This window comes from Notamacropus eugenii, chromosome 3 (assembly GCF_028372415.1).
Source record: "Notamacropus eugenii isolate mMacEug1 chromosome 3, mMacEug1.pri_v2, whole genome shotgun sequence".
Lineage (NCBI taxonomy): Eukaryota > Metazoa > Chordata > Mammalia > Diprotodontia > Macropodidae > Notamacropus > Notamacropus eugenii.
The window spans coordinates 21316564-21339489 of record NC_092874.1 but is presented as its reverse complement, the minus strand read 5'-3'; the positions used below and the strand labels follow the sequence as shown (position 1 = coordinate 21339489).

The window sequence follows — 22926 nt, the reverse complement described above, 5'->3', positions numbered from 1 at the left end:
ACTCCGCAGCCGTTCACCTCGGGTCAAGTGACTCGGGAGGGGTCACCCGGCACGGAGTCGGGCAACACCGGCTGCTGGGACCCTGCGCGAGTCACTTGACTGCCGCCTGCCTCGGTTTCCCCATTTGTCGCCTCCCTGCCGGAGGTGTGCAGTGTGGCCGCAGCGGCGGTAGTAGTAGTGGCTGTCACGCCCGGCTTCATTCAGTCTACACCCGCGGGCTGCTGCCAGGGCTGGCTTCTCCGCCCGAGGCGGCTCTAAAGAAGGGCCCTTCATTCTGAAGCGCTTTGGAAAGCGCTCTGAGGTGGAATTTTAAGCAGATTACTGAAAATGGTGGCGACGCCGCGGGGAACCCCGGGACCCTTTCCCACAGAAGAGGCCCGGGCCTCTCGGCCCCCTGGGGTGCCCGGGGGCGTCGCAGGGCCCCCCACTGCTCCGCCCTCCCTCCCGGCCTCAGTTTCCTCTTCTGCAGCGTGGGGAGGCGAGCCCTAGCGGAGGCCCTAAGATGGGCGGGGCCATTTCCTCGGGGGTAGCTCGGGGGCCCCACACGGTGGAGGGGGCGGCTTGGCCCGACCGCGTGAGTCCGGCCCTGGCCCCGGGACTCGGCTGGGTTTCTGGAGTAGGGAAGAACTACAACGCCCACAATGCCCTTCGCGGCGCCGCGAGGGAACCCGATCGGCGGCCACCGAGCATGCGCAGAGCAACAGGCGCTCGCTGAGGGCAGGCGCGGGGGCGGGCTGGCCGGGCTCGGGGGCGAGGCGGAGCCGCGGGGCCTGCGCATTGAGGGATCCGCCCGGCGGGGGGAGCGCGGGGCGGAGCTCGTGGCGCGGAAGGAGTCCTCGGCGGGGCTGCGCCAGGTTCCATCCGGGGCGGAGACTCGGCTGGAGCTCGGCGGCTGCAGCGGACGCTGGAGCCGGAGCCGCAGCCGGTGCCGGTGCAGCAGGAGGGGCCGCGCCGGCGGCCGGAGCCGTGGAAGCTGGAGCAGGCACGGGAGCAGCCGCAGCTGCGGGAGCAGCTGGAGCGGGAGCCACAGCAGCAGCCGCTGGAGCCGCGGGAGCCGCGCGAGCAGCCGGAGCGGGAGCCGCCGCAGCAGCCCCGGGAGCACCGGCTGCAGCGGCTGCGGCGGCGGCGGCCGTGGTCCTGGCCCTGGCCCTGGCCGTGGGCGGCCTACGTGCACGACGGGGATCCGGCCACCTGCCCGGGCACCACGCCGCGCATCAGCAGGTGAGCGGGGGGGGGTCGGGGGGGGGCGGGCGGGCGCCCCCCGAGGGCCCGACTCTGACCCCGCAGGCACAGACACGGGCCGGGCTCGGGGGGAGGGGGTCGCGCTCCTGTCCCCGCCAGGCCAGGCCCGGCCTGCGCCTCCAGGCCCCGGCGCGGCACGAGGCGAGCGTGGTCCAGAAGCCCGGCGCCGGCGGCTGGCTACATTGTAGCATCCCTGGCCCGACGCTACCACGGCGGCTCGGGTTGAATGGGGCTGCAGTTGCCGGGGCCGGCCGCTGGGGGCGCCCCGGGCCGGACGCTGTCTGGGGCGCTGACCGTTCTAACGGCCGGGACTCGGAATCCTGCGGCGCCTTCCCTGCTCGGGGCCCGGCGAGCCGCGCTGGGGGGCGGGAGACCCGCGTTCAGACCCTCCGCCTGTTAGCTGGCCCCCTGCCGTGCCTCAGCTTCCTCATCTGTAGCATGGGCACAGCCGCCGCCCCTCCCTCCCAGAGATGCCTTGGCAGGTCTCTAAGTCGGCCCCTTCTCCTCCGTGACCTCTGCCACCCCGGGGGTCGGGCCGGCCGCCTGCTGTGCAGTCTGAGCCTGGCACGGGGCACCCTGGCCGGCCCCCGGGGCCCCGTGCAGCGGGCCTTGGCCGAGCTCGATGCCCCCGAGGTGCCCCTGCGGGAGCCGATTCCGGAGCGCCGCCCCGCTTCCCGGGAGCCCTGGCTGATGCCCCGCAGGGGGCCGTGCGTGGGGGAGGGGGTCTGCCCTCCGTGCTGGGCGGCATCTCCGCAAGCCTTCCTTTGTTTACACGAAGCACGACATGCCAGGTTTGGCCAGCGAGGCCCGGGGTCCCGGACCGCCCTGGTCCGGTTTCCCCTTGTCACAGATGAGGACACTGAGGCTCGGAGCAGCCGGGCACTCGCCCCGGGTTGGGGTGGCCCAGCCGCTGTCCGCATGACCTTGGCTCTGACTGGCCGGGCTCCTGTGCTGCGTAGACGCGGCTCGTTATTCAGGTGGATTGCGTGGGTAGCACTGAAGCCATTTGGAGAAGAATGAGAGAGGTCCACGGGGAAGGGGAGCAGGGGGGAGGCGTGTTCTCCAGAGACCTCCTGGCCTACAATGATTAATCACCAGATTTTCAGGAAAAAGAAGCCAACTGGACCTGGGTTCGCGGCTCTTGAGCTGAAGGGATCTCATGTCCAATTCTGTTCCCTCATTTTACAGAAAAGAAGTTAAAAGGATTTCCCCAAAGTCACACGTACTAAAAGTGGCAAAGAGAGGATTGGAACCCTAGGCCATTAGAGAGCAAGCTGATAGCAGGGATTATCTTTTTTTTTTTTAAGGCAGATAATTCCCTGAATACCCCCAGAGACCCCGGAGGATGCCTCTCATTCTCTTAGCTCAGTCTGTTCATTGAGAGCTAATGTTCAAAATGATGGTCCTGAGGCCCCCAAGATCCTGAGTCATGGAGGAAAGATTAAATTTCCCTAGGCTCTTAGCCCTGGGAGGGACCTTAGAGACCTTCTCATCCCCCTCTCGTAGCTAAAGGCTGAGCAAGGACCTGGGACTTTGCTCAGTCTCTTGGTCTTTCCACAAGTGGGCTGTCAGACTTGCAGAGGCAGAGAGGATGGGGAGTGCCTGGTGTTTATATCAGAGGCCCTGGATTGGGGAGAAGAGGACCCCCCCCTCATTTTTCAGATGAGGAAACCAAGGTTTCATACAGGTGAAGTGACTTGCCCAGGTATTAGAGGCAGAATTTAAACCCAGAATTTTCTAATTTTGGCTGTCTGGCTGCTAAAACACTCCTCTAGGGAGGAGGGCATGCTGTAATAGCAAAGACCCTTTGTGGATGGTGAAGGTGGCTGTGGTCTGTCTCACTGCCCTTGTCTGGGAATCACAGGAAATAATTGGGCTAGGGGCTGAGGAAGAGGGCCCCCAACTTTACAATTCCCAAAGCAGAATTTATCTACTTCCTGACTCCTGCACTGGTGCTCTATCCACTTTACCACCTAGCTGCCCCAGACACTTGACACTCATTAGCTGTGTGACCTTGGGCGAGTCACTTGACCCCAACTGCCTCATCCTGGGTCATCTCCAGTCATCCTGATGAATATCTGGTCATTGGATTCAGGTGGCTCTGGAGGAGAAGTGAGGCTGGTGACCTGCACAGCCCTCCCTCACTCAAAACAAAGTCAAGTGCAAGTCATATCATCATTTCTCTATTGGCATGGTCTACATGGTCTTCTTCGACAACGAAGGATGAACGCACACACACACACACATATACACACATATATTTATCTACTTAGGTTGAGCACGATGCAAGGAAGTGGGTGGAGCACCAGCCTTAGAATCAGGAAGACCTGGGTTCAAGTCTCACCTTTGACATAACTGGCTGTGTGACTGTGGGCAAGTCCCTCAGCCTTTCAGTGTCCCGGGTAACTCACTAAAACCACAAATGTACATTTTATGTGTAAAGTAGGCAATATATGATAATGACAGTAATGTAACATATAATATAATAATAATATAACATGACAGTATAATAGTGAGAATAGTAATTGGCCACACATGTCATGCTTCAAGGTTTGCAAAGGACTTTATACACATTAGCATGCTGGCCCATAACCATCCCATGAAGTAGGCATTGTAGGCATTACCATCCTCTACATTTTACAGATGGGGAAACTGAGGCAAAATAGAACAAGACCTTAGGGATCTGTGATTTCATTCATTTGGATTCTCCATCCACTGATGTAGATCTCAGCCCAGTCTCTACCATTTTAATGGATGGTCTTTGAAAGAGTCTGTGGATGAAAAATCTAGAACCTCAAATTAAGTGATGGGGCCCTTGAATATCAGAAAATAGTGTGTTGCCATATTTTTATGCTTAACCTTTCTGTCTCAGTGTGTAACCCCACTGGCTCAGCCTTCCAGAGTCCAGGGTCACCCTAGTCTCATGTTGAGACGCATCAGAGGACTTTAAAGGAAAAAAAAAACTGTTGAGAAATTTTCAACAAGGCAAAGGAGGTTCTGGATTATAGGAAGTCAACATAGGTTAATCAGAAAATTCATTAAAGCAGAATGTTGTTTCCTGGGCATTCTGAATTATTGAGATTTTAGGGCTTGTGGACCCAAGGACACATCAGAGGGTATGATTTTCCTAAGCCAGCATTACAAATAAGATAGGGTACCACTCCTAAATCTATTCTTTCACTAATCCCTCCACCCTGCAGTCCTTTCTCGGTCTCTCTCCTCTGGCTTCACTCTCTGCCTTCCCCATTTTCAACCCAAGAGTTAGCCCCTTCAGCTCCACAGCGTTCTCTGAGCTGCCTTTCCTCCTCTGCAGGAAGCTGGGCCAACTGGAATACATTCTACAATTACTTTCTTTCATCTCAACCAGGCACCAAATCAAGGTACTGCTTCCGTCCTACTCTAATTGAGTGCGTCTCATTCCCCAACAAGCTACTCAGTGCTTCTCTTAGCTCCTCAAGGCTTTCTCTTTCCTGCCTTTCTCAGCCTATGACCTCGTCACAGACTTCTTTGAAAAAACTGAGATCATTCACCATAAATTCTATCTGTTCCCCTTTTCACCTTAAAACCCTTTGACATCATCCTCTCCTTGCTTTCCAGTCTGAAAATGGCCTTCCCCTTGCCAAAGCTAGTCCCTCTTTGTGTGCCCCTGATTTTCTCTCCTCCAGTCTCCTCTATCAGATTGTCTCCTCAATTATTACCACCACCCCCTCTCACCATCTTTGCTCTCTCCCCATCTACTGGTTCCACTCCAACTGTCTTCAAACATACCCACATCCTCCTTATCCTTAAAAACCTTCATTATACCCTACCATCCCCTCAAGGTGTCTTCCTATATCTCTTCTTCCTTTCTCAGCTAAAATTCTAGAAAATGTTAATTCATCTCCACTTGGTTTCCACTTGTTTACTCCTAAACCCTTCGTGGTATAGCTTACAATTTCATAATTCAGCTGCAATGGCTCTCTCCAAAGTGATCAGTGACCCTTCATTGCCAGGTCAGATGATCTTTTCTCAGGGTTTATCCATCTTGACCCCTCTGTTGTATTGTACCTTAGTGGCCCCCACCCCCTTCTCTTCCTTGGGTTTTCATGACACCACTACCATCTCCATCTTTGACCATGCCTTCTCTCTGCTAGCTTGTCATCTGTATCATACCCCTCAAGGTAGAGTTTTCTCCAGAGTTCTGTCCTGGGCACATTTCTTTTGTCTTTCCATACTCTATCTCTTGGTGATCCCATCACCTGGTAAGTTTTATTTTCATTTCTGTGCAAATCTCTTTTTTCCCAGAAAGCTTCACTCTCTGCTGAGTCCCAGGCTTGCATCATCAGTTACATTCTGGACATTTCAAACTGAACGTCCTGGAAACGTGTAGAGGACTCAGTATGTCCAAAACAACTCATCATCTTTTTCCAACAACCCACCCCTCTTCCAAAGTTCCCTATTTCTGTGTTTTCCTAAATATGACCACACATTAAGGATATACAGTTCTAGCTTCCTAGGACCTTTGTGAATGAGATGCCCCTGAGACGTTAGCAACTATAGCTGATTCCAGAAAAAACAGTGGGTCCAATCCAGAGAGCTCTTGTTTAAGGGAATTTTAGTTTCAGATTCTTTCCCTTGCCCCCTTCTCCCACCCATTGTGAAGGCAAGAAATGTGATATCAATTATACGCGTGAAATAATGCAAGACATATTTCTGTATTAGCCATGTCGCAAAAAAAAAAAAGCGAAGATAAAGAAAGTAAAGAAGTTGTGCTTCATTCTGCTTTCTTTGGGGGCGAATAACATCTTTAAATTTTCTGTCCTTGAGAATTGTCTGGGATCGTTGTATGACCAAGAATAGCAAAGCCATCTGCGGTTGATACTGCTTTTACAGTGGACAGTGTTCTCCTGGTTTGGTTCACCTCAGTTTTTTTAAATCGTCCTGCTCATCATTTTTTACAGCACAATAGTATTCCATCACCATGATAAGTCACTATTTATTTGACCATTCCTCAATGGATGGGCCTCCTCAAAAAAAAAAAAAAAGCCACCACAAAAGTTGTTTTGCCTTTTTCTTAGAGCTCTTTAGGAGTGCCGTTGCTGGGTCAGAGGGTATGCAGTTTTCTAGCCCTTTGGGCATAGTTCTAGATTGCTTTCCAGAATGGTTGGATCAGTTCACAACTATCAACAACATCCCAATTTTTCCATATCTCTTCCAACATTTGTCATTTTTTTCTGTCATATTAGCCAATCTGATAGGTGTGAAGCAGTACCTTAAGAGTTGTTTTAATTTGCATTTTTCTAATCAATATTGGCAGAGCGTTTTTCATATGTCTACAGATAGTCTTGATTTCTTTTTCCGAAAGCTGCCTATTTATATCATACTCTGACCATTTATCAATTGGAGAATGACTCATATTCTTATAAATTTGACTCAGTTCTCCATATATTTGAGAAATGCAACCCTTTCAAGGAAACTTGCTGTACATTTTTTTTTCTTCCTTCTAATAACCTTGGCTGCATTCGTTTTGTTTGTTGAAACTATTTTAATTTCGTATAATCAAAATTATCCATTCCATTTCCTGTGATCTTCTATCTCTTGTTGGGTCATACATTTCTTCCCTTATCCATAGATCTGACAGGTGCCCATTTTGACCTTATTTTGGTATACAGTGTAAAATATTGCCATATACCTAATTTCTGCCAGATTGCTTTCCAGTTTTCCCTGCAATTTTTGTCAGATGGTGGATTCTTAGCCCCAAAACTTGGATCTTTAGGTTTATTAGACCCTAGTTTATTATGATCATGTACTACTGTGTATTGTGTATCTAAGTATTCACTGATCCACCACTTGATTTCCTAGCCAGTACCAGGTTGTTCTGATGATTACCCCTTCATGATATAGTTTGAGATCTGGTACTGCTAGGGTACCTTCTTTCACTTTTTTTTTTCATTTATTCCCTTGATACGCTTGATCTTTTGTTCTTCCAGATGAATTTTGTTATTATTTTTTCTAGCTCTCTAAAATCGTCCTTTGGTAGTTTGGTTGGTATAGCGCTGAATCAATAAGCTAACAGGTAGAACTGTCACCTTTATTAATTTCAATCAGCCCGCTCATGAGTAAGTGTTTTGTGATTGTGTTCCTGTAGCTCATGAATGTGTCTTGGCAGGTAGACTCTCAAGTGTTTTATGTTGTCTGCAGTTATTTGAAGTGGAATTTCTCTGTCTTGCTGCTCGACTTTGTTGATAACGTACAGAAATGCTGATGATTTACGTGGGTTTAGTTTATGTCCTGCGACTTTGCTGAAGTTGTCAATTATTTCAGCTACTTTTTTTAGTTAATCTTTAGGATTCTTTAAGTATATCATCATCATCTGAAAAGAGTAAGAGTTGTGTTTCCTCATTGCTATCCTAATTCCGTCGCTGTCTTTTTCTTGTCTGTTGCTACAGCTAGTACTAGTGGTGATGATGGGCGTCCTTCCTTCACCTGCCACCATCACAGATCGTGCTTGCTGAGGGTTGGAAGCAAGGTCCATTTATTTCTATGCTTTCTGATGTTTTTAACAGGAATGAGTTGTATTTTCTCAAAAGCATTTCTGCCTCTGTTGAAACAGTCATATAATTTTTGTTGGGTTTGTTATTGATAAGGCCGATGATGCTGAGTTTTCTGTTACTGCATCAGCCCTGCATTCCTGGTGTGCATCCCTTCTTGCGGTGGTGTATGATTCTTGTGATTTATTGCCATAATCTCCTTGCTGATATTTATTTAGAATGTTTGCATTTTGGTATTCATTAGAGACTCTGATCTATAGTTTTCTTTCCCTGTTCTGCTCTCCCTGATTTAGGTATCAGCACCAATATTCGTATCATAGAAAGAATTTGGTGGGACCCCTTCTTCTCCAATTTCTCCAGATAGTTTATAGAATATTTGAATTAATTTGTTCTTTAAATGTTTGGTAGAATTCACTTGTGAATCCATTTGGGAATTTTTCTTAAGGATCTCATTGTTGGCGTGTTCAATTTCTATTTCTAAGATAAGGTTGTTTAAGGATTAAGTAAGAAGAAGTATCTTCTGTTAATCAGGGCAATTTATATTATATTTTAAAAAATATTCATTCATTTTACTTAAATTATTAGATTTATTGGCATATAATTGGGCAAAAGACAAGTACCTAATTGCTCTGCTTTCTTCTTGGTAGTGAATTCACCCTCTTCATTTTTGATACTAGTGATTTGATTTTCATCTGTCTTTGTTTTTTAAATCAAATTAATCAGTGGTTTGTTTATTTTGCTGTTTTTCCCCTATGAAACAGCTCCGAGTTTGATTTATTAGTTCAGTCGTTTAATTTCTTCCAATTTTATTAATCTCTCCTCTGATTTTCAGAATTTCTGAATCAGGTCTTTAATTGGGGATTCAGGATTTGTTTTTTCTAGTGTTTTTTTTTTTTGTTTTGTTTTTTACTGCGTGCCTAATTCATTGATCCTCTTTCTCTGTCTCATTCATGCAAGTTTTCAGTGATATACATTTCCCTGGAAGCACCACTTTGGCCGCATCCCAGGAGTTTTGGTGAGTTGGGATGGTTGTCGTTTTCTTTAATGAGATTGTTGATTGTTTCTGTAGTTCCTTTTTTGACTCACTCGTTCTTTAGGACTAGATTGTTTCATTTCCAATTAACTTTTAATTTACGTTACATGGCCCTTTGTTGAGTATAGTTTATATTACATCAGAGTCTGAAAAGGGTACGTTTACTATTTCTGCTTTTTCTCATTTGTCTCTGAGGTTTTTAATGCTCTAATTCACGATCAGTGTTTGTGTAGGTGCCATGTAATGCTGAGAGGATGGTATTCTTTATATTCCCCTTCATTTCTCTATCAGAGGTCTGTTACATCTAACTTCGCTAAAAATTATACTCATTTCCCTAACCTCTCTTAAAATTTGTTTTCTAGTTAGATTTATCTAGTTCTGAGAGGGGAAAGTTGAGGTCCCCTACTGTATATTTCCTTCTGCAACTCATGTAACTTTTCCTTTAAGAGTTTGGATGCTGTACCTACCATTTGGTATTGATATTACTTCATTTTCTATGGTACTTTTTAGCAAAATGTCATTTCTCTGCTCTTTTTCCTTTATCTCATGATGCCTCCCCCTACTTTTCTTTTTTACTTCAGCTGAAGCATGCCAGTTTTTGCTCCAGCCCTTACCTTTGTTCTGTGTCTCTTTGTTTTAAGTGGGTTTCTTTTAAGCCCCTATTTTTGGTGGAAGCATTCTCCTTCTTCAGGAGATCTTTCCCAGGTCTCCTTCCTCTTAGTGCCTTCCCCTGACGCTATTTCATTTATCCTGAATATAGCTTGTCTACCCTTAGAACGTGAGCCCTTGGAGAGCAGGGGCTGTAGGGCTTATTGTCTGTTCTCTTCTTTTGTATCTCCAGTGTTTAGAGACATTTCATAATGCCTTCTATGTGACGTGGCATTTATTCTGTATGTACTCACGTGGCATCCACTTACAGAGGTACGTGTTGTCCCATCTCCCAGTAGAAAGTGATGTCCTTGAGCTGGCAGTGGGCTGTCTTTGTACTCCCAAGATCCGCCTAGCCTCTAGGAGGCGATCAGCACGTTTTTGTTGATTGATTGATGGGTCTCATTCCCTTTGGTTTCTGGCATTTATCTCCTTGGTCTGAGATGGGGCTGAGGCTGTGGACAGGTAGCCTGTGGGTAATGAGGTTTTGGAAGAGAATTGGAAGAGAACAGTTAGATTAATGAAGGAGATGCTGGGAATGCTTCATAGCATCTGACCAAGTTTTTGTGGTCTGAATTTCTTCCCATTTCCCAGAATCTTGGGGCCATGGAAAGGTGAAGGATAGCATAGATAGTGTGGAAGGCAGCTTAGGAGTTATCTGATCCAATCTCATCTGATTTGATTTATTTTTATTTAATTTAGTTTATTTTCTATTTACAAGTATTTATTTTCTCTCCCTCCCCTTCTGCCCCCCATCCATCCTCCATTCCATCATTTTACACACTGATTCGTTGAGGCAGGATTCAGACACACCACCTCTGAACCTTGCCCCAGGTTGCTTCACCTCACCTCTCTGATTAGGAAGAACTTTGTCCTCTTGGATGTTACAAGTACCAATGATCTGTTAGTCAACAATCGTTTATTAAGCACTAGTTACTGTGTGCCGGGAACTGTGCTGAGTGCCCAGGGTTTAAGGAAAGAACAAAACATGGGGGGTTTCAGAAGCCTCTCAGGCTAATCCTGTCTTATGAAGGACATGTCCAGTCTCTTTGACTAGAGTGGTGTGGGCGCTGTGCCCTCTGTGGTAAGTAGAAGGAGCCAGCTGTACCGTTAGCTAGCTCTATGGTCTAGGCCTCAGTTTCTTCATCTGTAAAATGCCCAAGTGGGCTGAATGACCTCTGCTGTCCACGCAGATCTCTACTTCCAGCAGATCATTCAAAGTTAGGTCCTTGGCGGGGGTTGTGGGGGGTAGTCCTTCAGGGCCTCCAGACCTCCCTAGGGTGTTCAGCCCTCCCAGAAAAGCTGTAGAATTCTGGGGCCTTGTGCCAGTGGTTTTGCCTCAGCAGTGTAACCATCTGACCCACTGTCTGTGAAAGAGTCATTCTAGGGAGCAGAGGGGCATGTTGCTGTATTACAGGACAGCCCCATGCCCCCTGTGATCTGGGGGTAGCCCAGGGGCATCTGGACAGGGTGGGCACTGAGGCAGCTTCCCCCACCTTGCTGGGTTTCCAGAGCAAACTTCTTTCTCGGAGATGCTGCTGAGTGAGAGGGCGTGGCCACCCAGAGCTGGCTTAGTCAAACTCAGCACTTAGTGAGCACTGCTGTGTGCCTTGGAGGGACACCAAGAAAGGCTCCCTCAAGAGCTGCCCTTCTAGTTCAGGAGACAACATGCATTTGGTTAGAAGCGTACAAGATGTCTTGGTCAGGGAATGTCCAGACAAAGGAAGCCCGCCCCACCCCCAGAGACAGTGTGGCCCAGTGGTCAGTGCTGGGTCTGGAGTCTGGAGGGTCCAGCTTTACACACTCCCCCTGCTCTTGATCAGATAATGTGATCATGCCCTTGGGATCTGTCAACGCAGCCTCCTTTCTCCCTCTTTCTGATAACTCTCATTGGGAATCCTGGGAAGCAAGGGAAGCGGGAAAGCATGTATTAAGCACCTACTGTTTGCCAGGGACTCTACTAAGTGTTTTACAAATACCATCTCCTTTTACTTTCACCAAAACCATGCGAAGTCGGAGCTCTTTCTCCCCATTATACGGTGGAGAACACTGAGGCAGAAAGGTTGTCACTTGCCCGGCATCACATAGCTCCTGATTTCTGAGGCCAGATTTCATTTCAGCTCTTGTGTACTGCAGACCCCTGATGCATGCACTTTGCCACCTAGCTGAGGTAGATCATGAACCATCTCTGGACCTGGGTTTCCTTATTTGTAAAATGAAGGGATCAGGCGAGGTGATCTCAGTGACCTTTTCTCTTGGTGAGATTTTGCCTGTAGCTGTGAGCTGGGAAACTAGAGGGCACAGTGTGTTAAAAGTGTAGAGGAAGTATAATTCGGCATTTGGGGCCAACCTTCATTCTGTCCTCTCAGGCCCCTTTTCAGGATCTCATCTGTGTTCTCTGCAGGAGACATGCAAACATGAAACAGCTCAGGGACTCTTAGGAAGCGCCGAGTGGAAAAGTGCCAGGCAGCGGTCCAAACTGAAAATGATGGATGGGCCTAGGGCTGCAAGTGGCTTGTCTTGAGGTCTCCTCAGTCAGCAGGCATTTATCAAGCCCCTTCTGTGTGCCAGGCCCCAGCTAGGGGCATCTGTGCAGAGGTGACTGAGAGGAACAGTAATGAGCCTTTACACCGTCTTTGAAAGTCTGAGGCTCACACCAGAGGCCTTACTAGATGAGGTAAAGGCGGCTTGGGGATAGATGGAGTGACTGAGGGTCAGAATGGGTTGTGAGAAGTGGTCTTCTTGACTTGGGACCATCATTCTATCCCCTGAACCCTGGGAGAGAACCCTCTGTCCTAAACTCTAGAAACAAAGTAGGGTGCCTTCTGGCCTGGCTGGCCCATGGCCCATGGCTTGGGACCCTCTGCACTGCCTGCTCTACACGTTTTCAGAAGATCACGTTAAGCCATTCAAGCCCCTATGACTGTGTTAGCTTGATCAGCCCATCTTGATGCATCTGCTGGGGGGTCTGCCCTGTCCATCTGGGCTTCTGGTTTCTACCACTCAGCCTTGATGACTGAGATTTGTTGCTGTGAGGCCTCCAATAGCCTTTGGCCTGAATTCCTTTATTTCCCTAAGATAGGGGAAAATCGAACCTTTATGAATCCTAATTCATGGGCCGAGAGTCTGGCCCATCATGGCCGGTAATGTGGCCGTTGTGAAGACCGAGGCTTCCTTGCCCTTAAGAAGAGAATTCAAGAGTCCTAAATCTGGGAGAGACCATAGCACTCACTAATATACCTGACAGAAATAAACACAGATGAATGGATGGATGGAGGAATAAGAGTGTGTGTGTGCCTGTGTGGATGTGGGGTCCCATAAGTCTTAGTGTGGTTTTAAGCTTAAGTAGGTATATATGTTTATAGTTATATGTTTGAAAACTTAGATATTATATTGAACATGAGCATGATCGATATGTGTTTATAATGTTAACTATTCACATGCTGGCCTTCCCTGACTCAGAATCCAGCTGAGCAGCAGCTGTTGTGCTCTCCCTGATAACAGTACTATTATGCACAGTGTTTCGTGATATGTTCAGTTGTTCCATGGTACAAGTGTTATTGTCTCCATTTTACACCCAGGGAAACCGAGGCATAGAGGGGTGAGGCCTTTCCTGACCGTCCCAGGTGCTCATACCTTCACCAACTAGGACCTCTCCCCATACCAGGAAGCCACAAGTTTGGTTAAAAACAGATGTTCAGGCCTTTGCCAGGTTCTGGGCTGATGAGGCAGACGCTAGACGGAGTGCCCTAAGGATTCTTGTAGTGGAGGATCTCCCTTTGTTCTGCCCCTGGGAGTTCAGGGCACTGATGGTGTATAATATACCTAAAGATGCTCCAGAGGCCAAGTGGCCCTAAGAAACCAAAGCCAGGAAGCCTGAGTTAGAGTCCCACCAATGACCCTCACTGGCTGAGTGACTCCAGCCAAGTCTAAGCTGCTGAGAAACCCTAAATGCCCTGACCTGTAAGGTCCTTGAGGGCAGGACCCGCTTCATGGTTGACTCTTCCCTGATACTTGGCACATAGTGGATCCTTAAGAAATTCTTGATTAATTGTTGGGAGACCTTCCTGCAGGGCCTGGGCAGCCAGAGCCCGCCTTTGTTCTCTGTACCCATAGCCTCCCAGTTTCTCTCCTCCTTCCCAACCCTCCAGGACCTGAACAGGGCCAGGTGGGCCGCTGGACTGATTGGGGGCAGCCTTCATGTGAAGCACTGGTCCCTCCCCCTCAGAGCCTGCCCTCCTGGCAGCATCTCTGGGTGGCACACAGCCTCTTTGCCCTCCCAGCTCTCCGATTTTGGTCTCAGCAGGTACAGTGGCTTCATTTACTATATTCCCGCAGTTTCTGGTAGGAACAGATGGGATCCTAGAAAAGATCCATTAAATCTGTGGGAATCTGATAATATTTAATTGCCCAGGGAGCTGAATGAAGCCATATAGGGGAAAGTTTTGACTGCAGGCCTTCTGCCTCTTCCAGTCTCCAGGGGGATTTTCTTCCTGTATTTTTCTATTGTAAGCTTATTTTCAGGCATGTTCTTAATCCTCTGCCCTTAAAAAAAATCCTTTGCTCACTTGGGCCTCATCCCACCTGAACCAGTACCTTGTCTTTTGCTCATGAGTTCAGTTTACAGTTCTGTGCCTAATAATGTTTGTCTAATCAATACTGAGATGAAAGGCAGACAGAATGCTGGCCACAGTCAGTATGTCCTGAGTTGGAGTTTTTCCTCAGACAGTTAGACTGGCTGAGTGACCCTGGGGAAGCCACTGAACCTCCCCTTGCCTTAGGCACCTCTAAGACAGAAAGTATCAACCTGCTTGGTTGGGAAGAGGACATTCCCACACCAAGAAGGGATTTACTTCCACCAGTGAAATGCATGCAATTTTAATGTTTATAAAAATAAAATATATGAGATAATAAAGGAGGAAACCAATTAGAGTGAAATAGCAACATTTTTTTTCAAAATTCCTGAGTCCCCAGGTTAAGAATCCTGGATTTAAGTGAACCAGGCCACATTTGGCTTGGAGTGGCTCCTTAGTGAATTATTTTTAAAGGGGCTTTTTTCTTTTAAAACTCCCTTGGGGCCCTTTCCCTCAGTCCTTCCATAAGATGGGAGTTCTGATTCCAGAACAGCATTGATGGCCTGTTTGGGCTACCTTGTTCAGAGGAGCTTCAGGCTAAGAGCTTTGAAAGACCATGATTCCCCCTCCCCCTCAACCCCCTTTTCCTTGTTAGCTTTTCTTGGAAGGAGGGACACAGGGCCTGCTGATCTGAGGCAAGACTTTTATCTGTCTGGGGACAAGTAATTTGAGGTAAGGGAGTGCCAGCCTATAATTATATAGAGCCTCCTTCCTTGGTTGGGTAGGAAGGTGTGAAAATGGCGTGATTAAAGTTAATGATGCAGGGCCCCATAAAAGTCTGACGAGAAGCATCTTTCTCATGGAATGAGTTTACTTTCAGAGGACACAGTTTTGCTGTCTCTGGGTACGTCCCACAAGGCCCTGGTGTTGAGTGGGGAAGGTCATGTGTAATACGGAGCTCCCCCAGAGCTTCTGTCCTAGGATCATCATAGTGAGTTAGCATTATGTACATAGCACTTTGAGATAATAATCGCTGGTATTTAGATGGTACCTGCCATGTGCCAGACTGTACTCTGTGTTTGCAGTTATTAGCTTATTTAATCCTCTCAACAGTTGTGAGACAAGATTGATCAGATTACTCCCATTTTACAGATAAGGAAACTGAGGCTATCAGAAGCCAAGTGATTTGCTCAGGATCACCCAGCTATTGAGTGTCCAAGGCAAGATTCGAACTCAGGTTCTGACTTCAAGCCCAGCAGTTTATCATCTGCACTACCTGGCTAATCCTGCTCACAGAGCTGGAGATGAAAGGTACCCCAGAGGCCTCCTAGCCCAGCCCCTTCGTTTTTCAGATGCAGAAACCGAGACCCTGAGAGATTAAGTCTCACCAAGGTAGGATTTGAACTAGGTCTCTCAGATTCAGAGCTGAGGTACTTCCCTGCATTTTAAGAAGTCCTGGGATCGGATGAACTTTAGTGGGTTGAGAGGGTGGGACCAGGAGGCCCCATTCATCTCAAAAGCCCAATCTTAGGTCAGTAAGGGACATGAGGTAGTCCTTTGGTCAGATAGAATGTCCGCCCAGATCTCAGCCTCTTAGGGTTAAGTGTCCAAGAGCTCAGCCTTCTTGTTTTGGAAATCCTGGCAAAACCTTGGTGATAATATCTCTGGGCCTCAGTTTCAGGGCCTTCATTCTTTTTGTATTGTGGCTCACTCTGTCTGGCTGGCGAAGTCCCTGGACCCCTCCTCAGAATGATGTTTTTTGCTTGCCTTCCTAATTGAAGGAAAGGCTATATTTCAGTTAAAAGAGGGAATCATTATTGGGCATCATGAAGCCTATGGGTCTTTTGTATGAGTCATGTTCTTAATACATAAAATGCAGAGGATTTCCAAGGAAACCAATGATATTAAAATAGTTAGCAATTTTTTTGTGTTCTAAGCTATTTTTCCTTTTTTAATATAAAAAAATTTTTAAATAAGCTAATACCCCAGACCACGAACCAGGACAAGATGCTATCCAAGGTTCCCTGCTGTTCTCAATCAGTGGTCCTAAGTCAGTTCCCTTCTGGGCCTCAGTTTCCCCCTTGGTAAATTAAAGGGGTTAGATGAGCTCCAAGGTTCCTTCTAGACCTCTCATCCCCTGGTTATTTAATTTATCCCTTGGCCTTTGAGGGACTTCTCTCAGAGCCGCTGATGGGGATTTTTATTCCTGGCTAATTTCAGATGCTAATAGGACATATCTTTGATCCTATGAAAAAGAAAGAGATTAGGCCTATGAGTAATGCATTTTTTCTTTTAATTAGTATTAGTGTAAGTGATAATGGTTTTGATTTCATTTGAGCTATCTGAGGAAAAAATGAATCTCAAGGCAGCTTTGAGGTTCCTGTGGGACGTCTCAGCACAGGTGCATGGGGTCCCTGGGCTGACCCTGCCCTTGTCCGAGATTCTCAGTCTCTTCTGGCTTGTTCTCCACCTGGCTCGCTGATGTGTGCCTGCTCATTGCCTGGTGGCTATCTCGGCAGGAGGGCCCACCCTGACTCATCTGCAGAGAGAGACACTTAACTTTCCTTCTCATGCCTGAGCCCCAGGAAGTGGCCAACTCTTGGAATCATCTGGGGTGGATGGGGGGACAAGGATGTGCTCCTCAGCTCTCCCAAACCCCACAGGCTCTTTCAGCATGGGATGTGCAAAATACACTGGAAGCAGAGGTCCAGGGTTCAAATCCCTATTCTGAGTGACCTTCAGCAGTCATCTGTAAAATGACAGGCTTGGATCAGATGACCTCTAAGGTTCCTGCCACCTGTAAATCTGGAGCCTTTCCCCAGAGCAGAGCAGGATGGAAGAACCTAGTGTCCTGTTCCTTTTCTCTGTGTGCCCTCCACTTGGGCCAGGAAGGGGGGATGGAAGGGTCACTGCCAGACAGGGCCCAGAGAGGATGGAAAGGAGGTGCCCGGCTCTGGCTCATCTTCCTTCTCCTTGGAAGGTCAGTCAGGCCCAGCAAGACCAGCCTCCTCCTCCTTCCAGACGTTGGTGCACCTTTGGATTTATCAGCTGTTGAGCTCCATTAATAGGTCGAATCATTTCTCACTGGTGACGTGCTAAGAGCTCCTGGCGATTTAAATTGACCTCATCTGAGATGAGAAGGCAGTTAACCTTCAAGACATTATCTCGGTTGATTTATGGGACTTCATTCCAAAGGCAGCAACATTCACTACTTTTCTGTTCCTTGTCCTCCTTCCTTTCATGTCCTTCTTTCATCTCTCCTTTTCTTTCTTCCTCCTATCCTTCCTCCTTCCTTCCCTCCCTCCCTTTCTCTCCTTTCTTCCATCCCTATCCTTTTCCCTTCCCTTCCCACTATGCTTTCTCTCTCTGTCTAAAAAGGATAGGAAGACCTTTAAAGAATTGATTTGGGGATTTACATGGCCTGTAAGATTTGTCAGAATGTAAAATGGCCGATTGGGAATGGCTTACTTGGGAAGTGCCTCAATAAAAGAGGCTTCATTGAGGTAGAATGTCCCTAAGCAGTCATCAGCGGCATCCTATGCCCTCCTGCGGTGCAGGCATCAAACATTGCTGAAGGCAGTTGCTCTGCCCTAACTCGTAGGTGCCTTGGCAGTCGAGGTGGCTGTCGCCAGCATCCGGGCTTCTTATGGATGCAGCCAACAGGCAGGTAATTGGGCTGAAAACCGAATGCCTGGCTTCATGGTGGTCCTGAGCAAAGCACACCCACTTGCCTGGGGGGCCATTGGAGAGGGTTGAAGGTGGTACAGAGGGCGGGTCTTAGATCTTAGGTCTTGGATCCTTGGGGAGGCCTTCCCATTTTAGATAGCAGTGCCTTCTGGAATCGAGGTGTAGAAGGGGTGGGGAGGGATAGGTCAACAATGATGTTCTGGGGCGGGGAGAGAGGGAGAAGCCCCAGGCAGCTTTGTCAATGGCTGGCCAACCCTCTGAGCCTCAGTTTCTTTGTGGGTAAGGTGGGGGTTTGGACTCTGCTCCCATGGCCTGTGGCCTCTTAGGAGTTCACTCTTCTCCTTCTGGTCTAACATACAGGGCTTGGCTGTTATTCCCCCGGGGGGAAAAGCCCTAGCTATTTCTAAAGACAGCTGGTGGCCCAGTGGATAGAGTACTGCACATGGAGTCAGGAAATCCTGAGTTCAGATTCGGCTCCAGACATTTACTAGCTGTGTGACCCTGAGCAAGTCACATAAGCTCTGTTCCCCTGTTTCCTCAGCTGTAAAGTGGAGACAGTAATAGCACCTACCTTGCAGGGTTGTGAAATCGAGTGAGATCATATTTGTAAAAAGCACTCAGCCACTCTCCACTCCAAGCAAAGCCTTTTGGGTGAAAGCCTCCGGGATGCAGGGGCCTGAATCAGGAGCCTCTCAGAGAGACCTGATACTTGGCAGTCATCATTCCCCTCCTCAGCCCACCCCCACTCAGAATTACCCAGAATTCCTTTCCCTGAGGTCATCTAGTTGCCTGCAGGCCTTGGGGTCCTAGGTTCTGTGGCAACAGTTGTTAGGTATGGTATGATTTAGAGGAAATCTTTAGGGAGTTTTCCCTCTCCCCTTTATTTTATGAAAGAAGGAAAGGAGACCTCCAGAGTGGCCTCAGTGAGTTACCCAACATCACCCAGCTGGACAGTTGGCATTCCAACCCTGGCCCTCCACTTGCAAGGCCAGTGCCCAACTCCCCGTTTATTGAGCACCTCCGACATACAGGGCTGCGTGCTAGGCGCTGGGGATACAAGGGTAGGGAAGGAAACAGCCCCTGCCCTCAAGGACCTTCCATTCTACTGAAGAATACACTACAGAGGACGAAATGCCAGGCTACTGGAAGGAGAAAGCCCTAAGTATTTGATGCTAATGTATCGGGGTGGGGGGGGGGGGGAGGCTCATTGAAGAAATGGTGCCTGAGCTGTGCCTTAGATGAAGGAATTTGACAGTTGGGGTTGAGAGCATCTCTTGGTCGTGGGGGGATGGCTGGAAGGAAGGTGTGGGGATGGCAGGTGGGATCCTAGCATCACACATCTGGAGGTCAGTGAGGCCCACAGAGAAGCGGGATTTCCTGATGTCACACAGGTGCATGGGTAGAGCCGTAGCTTCTGTTTCCAAGTCCAGTGTGCTTCTACAGTGGTATATACCGATGTCACAGTCCTCTTCCAGAATGAAGAACAGATGTCAATGTACTTCTGATGCTAGGGATCATGCCCTTCATTTAATTCAGTAAACATCTACTAAATGCCTACAATGTGCCAGGTACCAGGCTAGGGACTAGTGATGAAAAGATAAAAATAAAACAACTCCCGCTCTCAGGGAGCTTCCATGGGGTGGAGGAGGGGATAACAGGAAGGCAGATCCATAAATACAATTTTCTGTGAGGGGTGATTGGGAAAGACTTCCGAAAATAGGTAACCCCAGAGGTCAGCTTTGAAGGAAGCAGATTCTGTTCAGCTGACTTCACCTGAGCTGCTGCTGCTTGTCACTGCAGTCCACAGATCTCCTGATGTTCTTATCGGGGAGATAATGGGGCATCCTTGCTCATTCTGTGGGGGCATTGAGACCCTAATCTGTTAGTCTGCTACCTGTAGAATCCACTTAACATTGTCTTGTGAATTCTGAAATGGAAAGACAGGTCCAGCAGAGGTCCTAGGCAGCTCTTAGCAACTGATTGAATAATCAGATGAATAATTCAAATTGAATCATGCCCCATGCCACGCTGAGCCCCTCCAGACTTTCCATCCCTGCTCTTCTTTTATAGTGATGCTGCGGAAGCCAGTGAGCATCAGGCTAAGGGGCTTGTATCTGGTCTTACAAACCAGAGGGAGCCGTCGGGAGCTTTTGAGCAGGGGAGTAACGTGGTCAGGCCTGTGTCTTTCGAGACACAGCCTAAGCGAGCATTTTCTTTGCTTGACTTGGCATATTTATTAAAAAGATTTTACTTTTTTTTCTCAGAAGGTTTTTGGAGGAGAGAAGCCCCAAGTCCTGCCCCTCCCCAAAGAAAGGGAAGGACAAACAGACCTGTCCCTGGGCCGTGTTGGGAGGGTAGAGGAGGAAGGTCAGGTCAGTGTGGGTGGTTCTGATCATATCAGGCCAAAAGTTGTCATCTCCCTTGTCTGACAGAGATGAAGCTGAGGCGTAGATCCCGATCTGGTGCTGATCTGGTGCCTGGCCCAGGGTCATGGCCAGGAGGTCATTATTGCCAGAACTCTGTCTAGGGTGTTCGCTGCTTGCAGCACAGCTCAGTCTGTTCCCTTTTTTGAAGTTTGATCCGTAATGATCTTGCCCCAGGCCTGTTCTCTTTGTTCTAATTCCTGATTTCTCCAGAGTTAAAAATAGTTCTTACCCCCAGTCCTGCCAGCTCAAGCTCCGTCCATGGCCCTCGGATCTTGAGCTGGAGTTTAGAGTATGTAATAGGGTGTGTTACCACCAGGGGTCAGCATGGAACCATCTCTGTCCAGGCCCCGAAGAAGCCATCACCCCCAGTCTCTCCTAGGATGCCAAGAGCCAGAAAGTTGCTTAGAGATCCCAGGGTCCCAGACAGACCTGGAAGGCCCCTAGAGGCCCTGTAGGCCCGCCTACGCGTTTTAGGTGGCCCAATAAATGTAAGTGGCCTGCTGGAGCTCAGCCCAGAGTAAATGTCCAAGGGAACTTGAGCTGTTTTCTGGCGGCATCCCCTACCCCATAGGGGAGGCCAAGTGTTAGGGTGGATTCAGATTATGATGACCTGGGTCCAAACCATGGCTCTCCTACTTCCTACCATTGAGATCCTAACGAAGTCTCCTGTTTCTTGGGACAGCTTGCATAATTCACATTACACTAACTGTCTATTAAACTGAGCTGCTGAGGGCAGGGACCATGCCATATCTAAACTGGGTCGCTCTTCCACTGCCCTGACTACAATGGGCCCCTAATAAATGCTTGTTTCTTGTTTGAGTGAAGAAACAGGATGCACCCATCAAGTTAGGTTTCCTTTTGATTCCTGATACCTTTCTCAGAAGCTTACCTTGGCCTGAAGGACCCTTAGCACTGCTCCTTTGGGAAACCGGGGCTGGGATTGTATCCCAGTGTCCTGCTCTACCTGAGGGCCTGGCCTGGCCTGGCATCTTGGGGCCTGACTTCTATAGGATTCATATTTGTCAGTATAGCTTTTTAAAAGGTCATCTGATACTTTTATTTGTCGTAATTGGTGATGTTCTGTAGTGTGGGGTGTGCTTCAGGCCCTGTGGTTGGTAGTAGCTGAGCAACCAATTTGAGCTATTTGGGTTTTGTATATATATATTTTTATATATTTTAAGACATATTGTCTAAAGTTCCTCCCTGCTCACCTTCCTAGTTTCCCATGTCCTAAAAGGCCTCTGCTCTTTTCAGTGTGTTTGGGGGCCACGAGGTGGAGACAAAGGCACTGAGATCGGGAGCTGATCTCCCTGGAAGCCCCCACGTTCCCTTCCGCCTGGATCTTGGCTTGTGGAGCCCAGGAAGCTTTGTTCACAGGCTTTAGTGTTTGCAGAGCTAGGGCACCATGATCATGGAGTCATAGAATGTAGAGCTGGAAGGGGCCTTAGGGGCTATCTAGACCACTCCTCATCTTATAAATGGGGAAACGGAAGGGAAGGGGATGACCAGTCCAGTGGTGCTTCTGCTGGGCTGGCCTTCAGGTCCTCATTCTGAATCTTGGTTAAACAGGGATGGATCCCTTAGAGTCAGCATGCTCTGCCCTGATCAGAAGATGATGTAATAGGACAATGGGGTCCAGGAAGCATTTCCTGGTAACCAAATGGGGTCCCATAACTTTCTGTTTCTCCAGCCTAGAACTGTCCCCTCATCATTCCCTACCTCTTTCCCACCCTTAGGAGAGACCAGCATTCATATGGCCAGTGTCTTTGGGCCACGTGCATCTTCTCTTTGAAGTTATGTAGCTGGGAACCTCACAGTTTTCCTTAGAGGGCTCCAAGTAGAACCATAGCAGAGGGACCAGCAGACCATGGCCCTCCTTCAAGTGCAGGGGTAACTCCTTCCTGCAGACAGACTGAAGGTGGAAATGCCTGTTCCCTGGGAGGCATGACATCAGCAGGAGGACCCTGGCTGGCATCACTATGCCCCCTCCCTCCCCTCGCTGGCACAGAGAATGTGGTGACCCTCCGCCACCTTCCTCATCCTACTCAAAGGAATGCAGGAAAAGTAGACCAAAGGAAGGAGAGAGGAAGTTCTCTCTGGGTTATGCTTGGTGTGTTTGAAGGGGAGGGGGAGCAGGGGAAGGGTCTGCATTTCCTTATTGGCTTTGCAGGACACCTGAAGCAATGTGGGCAGCATGGATAGCATGGAATCATTACTTGAACTTGCCTGAAATATAAAAATGTTCAGTTAGACAATCTTTCACTCAGTTCTCATGGTGCTATCCATGGTGTTTGATGCAGTTGGGGTGGAGGAGCAGAGGGGTGAAGACAGTAAACAGTCTGTATTGCCTTCAGGGAACTGATATTCTGTTGGAGTGGGGAGGGCTGGAGGTTTTGTACAAAGAAATAAAAATAAGGAATATATAAAGGGGGGGGTCTGCCTTGGTGCATGGGGGGCAGGGTGAACTTGTGATTTCCTTGGAGTGAAGAAACTCCCTCTTAGTGATTTGCCTGATGTACTGAGAGGTCAGGCCACTTTCCCAGAATCCCCAGCCTGTCTGTGTCAGGAGAAAGCTTTGAATTCAGGTCTTTTGACTCCAAACTGACTCTTGATCCACTTTGCTTCATTTGGATATATACAAAGTTATATGGAGAGGGAAGGAACGCGGAGGAGATAGGAGATGGAATGTCCTAGATAGGGGAGGAGATCGGTGTGACCAGAATGGAGACTGTGTGAAGGGTAGTGACATAAAAAAAGATAAAGTAAGTGAGAGCCACAGTGTGAAA

General features: G+C 48.4%; 1 protein-coding gene across 2 annotated transcripts in view; it reads left to right on the top strand.

Moving 5' to 3' along the window:
* The first annotated feature begins 780 nt into the window (after positions 1–780).
* POMGNT2 (protein O-linked mannose N-acetylglucosaminyltransferase 2 (beta 1,4-)) overlaps positions 781–22926 on the top strand; it is a 34900-nt gene continuing 12754 nt past the window's right edge. The window contains exon 1 of one of the 2 annotated variants that reach the window (XM_072651077.1): positions 781–1221. The gene's annotated coding sequence lies outside the window, so the exon portion shown is untranslated. Of the gene's footprint in view, positions 1222–10520; positions 10538–22926 lie in introns of those variants that run through there. The other variant, XM_072651078.1, reaches the window with a different exon arrangement.